Here is a 5,784-nt window from a genome sequence, read left to right on the forward strand (position 1 = left end):
CTCACTGATTTAACAAACTTTTTTGTATACATTTAAAGCCAGAAGCTGCACTCCATCCTTAGCTATAATACATTCCACGGTTTTGGGTAGTGTTTTTGTTGTTAGTTCAAAATATTTAAATTCCCCCATTAAGACATTTTCTTTGCTCTAGGAATCACTTAGAAATCATATTTGATTTGACTTTTAAAATGCTTATATCACAAAAACTTTAGGCAATATCTTTTTAGCTGTTGCTCTCAAAAAATTGCTGTAGTTTAGTCAGACTTTTTATTATTGATTCTTTGATTTTGTTGTGATTTCCCTTATGGTCAAGTATGTAACCAGTTATTGTAAATGTTGCACGAGTTGCTTGAAGCCTCAACGTTACACTGGGTGGCCCACTTGGATGGGAGACTCTAAGACTTAGTGTGCTTGATATTTCTCTTGAGAAACTTAGGTTTATAAAAGCTTTTGCTTTTTGCTTCCTTTCTTTTTTAAGTTTATTTTATTGAAGTACAGTTGATCTGCAATGTTGTGCTAATTTCTACTTTTTCTACAGCAAAGTGATTCAGTTATACATATCTATGTATACGTTCTTTTCGTTTTCTTTTCCATTATGGCTTATCACAGGATACTAAACATAGTTCCCCAGGTTCTACAGTAGGCCCTTGTTGTGTATTGACTCTGTATACAATAGCTTGCATCTCCTAACCCCAGCCTCCCAATCTTTCCCTCCCCCAACCTTGGCAACCACCAGTCAGTCCTCTGTGTCTGTGAGTCTCTTTCTGTTTCACAGGTAAGCTCATTTGTGCCGTATTTTAGATTCCACATATACGTGATATGGTCTTTGTCTTTCTCTTTCTGACTTAACTCAAAGTGAAAATCTATAGGCCCACCCATGTTGCTTGTGCTTCCTTTCTAATCACTGTAATAAAATGCAATGTGTTTCTGCTGATATTAGTACATTTTTTGAGTCATTTGTGCCATCCACCGTGTTAATCTCCTGCTTTACGAACATAATCTTAGTTAACTCTTACCGCATCCTGAGAGGGTATCTTTTATTAACGCAGCCATTGTACAGACAAGCATACATGGCACTCAGCGGTTAACCAGCCTTCCTAAGGCAACTCCACAGCAGAGCTGGTTCGCATCTGGGTTTACACGACTCCCACGGCTGCACATTTAAGGACAACATGCTGGACCAAGGGAGTGAGCTGCCATGTCTTGCTGGGGAATTAGGTAATCCCCACCCCTCCAACTAAATGAATCTGAGCCCTTCTAGGCCATGGACAACTCAGAGAAAACACACATGTGATTCCAGCAGGGTCTGTTTTCCTCTGCTTGGTTTTACAACAGCAAACCATCTTCTCCTGATCCTGTTATGCTATGCTATGCTAAGTCGCTTCAGTCGTGTCCGACTCTGTGCGACCCCATAGACGGCAGCCCACCAGGCTCCACCATCCCTGGGATTCTGCAAGCAAGAATACTGGAGTGGGTTGCCATTTCCTTCTCCAATGCATGAAAGAGAAAAGTGAAAGAGAAGTCGCTCAGTCGTGTCCGACTCTTAGCGACCCCATGGACTGCAGCCCACCAGGCTCCTCCGTCCATGGATTTTCCAGGCAAGAGTACTGGAGTGGGGTGCCATTGCCTTCTCTGCCTAATCCTGTTAGTTGGGGTTAAATCAAGTTTCAATTACACATTAAAATCAGAAGCTGTGTGGGTGCTAGGATGAGAGAAGCGGGGCAGGAGCCCTTTAGAGCTCCAGTCTGATGGCCCCTCACTGCACCCAGCGACTCCCTTCACCTTCCAAGCATGGGGACTCTGCCCTACGTGGGCCACGAGAGGAGGAACCAGCATCTTCTCTGTTTTAAAATGTATCCAAGCCAGGGTGGCCTACAGTGAGATATAGATATAATAACGTTATTAAGACAGAAACAGGAAGCATACAAAAAGAGAAAAATCAGTATACCAAGAACTTGGCTCCACCATTTATCAGCTGTGTGTCCTTGAGCAAGTCTCAACCTCTCTGGGCCTTCAATTTCCCCACATGTAAGATAGAGATAGCAATGGTATCCACTTCACAGGATGTTATGGTGATTAAGTGAGTAATACACAGAACACTGAAGGCAGCGTCTGGCACATGACAATGGCTATATAAATGTTAGCTACTATTATGTTGGTTTCCCAACAAAAGAGACACTAGAGCGATGAATAAATTTATATCTAAACTATGCATTTTGGAAGCTCTTTCCCAAGGGAAAAACTGCCAGGCATCAAGATGGAAACTTGAATAATATTTGTGTTTTCAGTGAAGTTTCTGATGGGCCAAACAAGATGCTGAAAGTTTGTGTTCTGAAGCTGAAACTTTTCCTGTATTTGAATAATTCTTGACATAAACTTGGAATCCTATGTGAACACACAAAACTATTTTTAGTCATTAATTGACAGAGACTTAATATGGTCATGTCAACACCATTTTTTTTCCCAAATAATTTTCCTGCCACAATTTAAGCTAGAAACTGGCCAGTTGGAGGGCACTCATGCTTCCCTCATAGTTCAGTTGGTAAAGAATCCACCTGCAATGCAGGAGACCCAGCTTCAATTCCTGGGTTGGGAAGATACGCTGGAGAAGGGATAGACTAACCACTCCATTGTTCTTGTGCTTCCCTTGTGGCTCAGCTGGTAAAGAATCCACCTCCAATGTGGGAGACCTAGGTTCAATCCCTGGGTTGGGAAGATCCCCTGGAGAAGGGAAAGGCTACCCACTGCAGTATTCTGGCCTGGAGAATTCCATGGACTATGGATCGCAAAAAGCTGGACCCAATTGACTTTCACTTTCAGGTAGTTAGTGGTTAATCAACGAGATTTAATTTGGCACCTTCCCTAGAGCAGACCCACCCAACTTTGGAGATAACTGGAATGCAATCTTCTATACATTTTTAATCTTTCTGACTCTGTTTTTCTCCTTCTATATAATTGAAGGGCCACTTACATGGTAAAATGATATTACACAGGAAAACCCCATGGACAGAAGAGCCTGGTGGGCTACAGTCCATGGGATCGCCAAGAGTCAGGCATAACTTAGCGACTAAAGAACAACAATTAAGATTCCTCCCAGCACAGTGCCCGGCTCTGAGCAGGCACTTGAGAGCTAGGTTTCCATCTCTTCCCTTTCTTCACAGGTCGTGACCTCTGCTTTGAGGGGCTCACCACCCTCAACCCTGTGGTCAGGGCGAAAGCTTAGGGGGCTGCAGGGCTTGACTGAGCTCTGACCCCCACTGAGGCCTGGGTAGAGTGACAGCCTGTCAGGTGGGTTGTGGGACACGGGAGTGCTTAAATTGATGGTGGATTCAACAAGGGGGTGGTGGTCTGAGCCCCTCTCAGGAGGGTCTGCCCGGTGGGGAGTGGGATGGGGGCAGGGAGTGGGGTCTGAGGCAGCAGAGGCTCCTCAGGGAAGTTCTCAAATGTTGTCTAGAGACAAAATCGCCCCTCCCGCGGCTTCCTAACTGTTGTTTCTAATTAGTTCCATGAATCTGTCAGGGTCGCTGAGGTTACTTTGAAAGGAAGCATGGAGAAGTGGGTGGCTTTCCTCTCCCATTGTCGGGTGACTAATACAGCCGTCTTGTTTTGTTTTCTGGCCTGGGACTCTGTGAACATTTTAAGAAAGAATAGAGAGCTTTTCAGAGAACGCAAAGCCTCTGTTCTGTAACTCCCCGGAGGAAGGCACCTCCGCAGCTCTCTCCCCCGCCCCGCCAAATGAGAAAACAAGAACACTGCTTGACTCAAGCGTCCATTTTCGATGGAGGCGCTGACGTGCTGACGTCATTCGTGCGTTTTAAAGCCCGACCTGAAAACTCCTCCCAAAATGGAACTAACAGCCCGTGTGTTCACTTTGGTCATTGGACAAAAACAGGAAAGGAGCATCTTCTGTTGAAATGAAGCCCTGTAAGCCCCAGGTGCCTCACCGGATGGAAGATCCTTCAGCTGGAGCTGTGGTGACTCAAGAAACCCAGGAAACCACCAAAGTTGGGAGGAAAATTCAACAAACCTGAAGGTAAAGAGCAGCCCCACCAAAGACCTTCGTGGTATCAGTATATTAACAGAGACCCTCTAATAAGCAAACATTAAAATGTGAAGTTCTAAAATGATAAATTCATAAATACTAAGTAATGCTGCTGTCTACCTTAAATGTTTCAGGTAAACATTTAAAATGTTTATTTTCTTTTGAAAATAACAGAATATCTGGGGGAAAAAACAACAACTAACAGCCCAATACTTTAGCGCCCGCCTGGGAGGACCTCTCAAAAAATGAGCAGGACTGAGGCAGCATTGCCCAAGTCCCCAGAATTTTCCTTAACCTCCTGGTTGGGGTACTGAACGTAATTTGTGGGTCTGAAAAGACATACACGCTCGTGTTGCAGTGAGAATTTCATCTAATCATGTTGTCCAGTCGCTCAGTTGTGTCCAACTGTTTGTGACCCCATGGACTGCAGCATGCCAGGCTTCCCTGTCCTTAATCTCGTGATTGTAAAAGACAGACTTCAAATTAAATGAATCCACTGCTATAAAAACCGCTGTCTTCTGGTTGAAAATTTCCTTTCTTCATTGTCAATTTCTAGTTCATCATTACTTTTTCTCTAATTGATCACTTGAAATCACTGGATTTAGAAGTTTGATTTTGACCAATCAACAATGTCTTTAAAAAGTATGGCCTTAATTGTTCCCTTACTTTCAAAAAATGCCATCACACACTGAGGGTGTCATTCATTCAACAAATATGTGTGCATGCATCTATCACATTTTGCAAGAGACTGTATTAAGAAGAGTCATTAAACAAATCACAAGCACCTGAAAAGTTCAATAACAAGGCCAAACAATGAACACAGGATGAACGGTCAGAAATCTATGTTTAATTCGTAAAAAACACTCAGAAAGCACAGCCTGAGTTCAGCACAGAGAACCCACAAGGTTGTCCGGAGTGGGCCAGAAGTCTTGTGAGAGAGATCAATCTGGATTTGGGCCTTTAAAAATAAGGAAAAGTTGGAAAATCTTAGCAGCTAAGAGAAGACATTTCAGAACAGAAAAATTATGTGAATGAAAGCTCGAAATCTGAGCAGTGTTGAAAAAGTTTCTTAATGGAAAGTTTCGTAGCCTGATACCAGAACCAATGAGCGATGGAATTAATGGGAAGAACATATCCCTACCTCATCTCCTCTGCTGCTTCACTGCTGCCCTGGGTCCTGGCACACAGGGTCAGTGATGTAATTTGCCAAACTCAATGCAAAATGAAAATGCACAGCCCAACAGGGTGGGGAAGCGAACCTCCCCTTCCCTTGGGCCCATCAAACCAACGTACAAGGAATGGATGACCCCAAGGAATTGCAACCTCTGCACAGGATGTGCTGGGCCCCTGGACCAGGAGCAGGTGAGAGGCCCCTGCCAAAGCCAGGTACAGCCAGCCTAAGACAAGACACCACTGCCCCAGATGCTGTGGGGCCTGCACTTGACTCTGACCTTCCTGGGCCCACAGGCAGGCCCTGACAGGAGTGGAAATGGAGCCTGGGCCTCCGCACCAGAAGGCAGAAGGGGTCCTACGCAGGCGTGTGGGGAAGGGGGAAGTGGAAGATCAAGGGAAGGGGGAAGACCAAGTCCTCAGGGAGCTGGGTGCAAGCAACTAAAAGCACAACTAAAAGAAATTGCAGTGCAGTCAGCAAATGTGAAGGGTCAAGTTATACTGTGAGTAACATATTCTGGTTCTACTTATTCCCCTGCACCCCAGATACCACCAGGACAGTGACTCTCCTA

This window comes from Bos indicus x Bos taurus, chromosome 9 (assembly GCF_003369695.1).
Source record: "Bos indicus x Bos taurus breed Angus x Brahman F1 hybrid chromosome 9, Bos_hybrid_MaternalHap_v2.0, whole genome shotgun sequence".
In the NCBI taxonomy this organism is placed as follows: domain Eukaryota; kingdom Metazoa; phylum Chordata; class Mammalia; order Artiodactyla; family Bovidae; genus Bos; species Bos indicus x Bos taurus.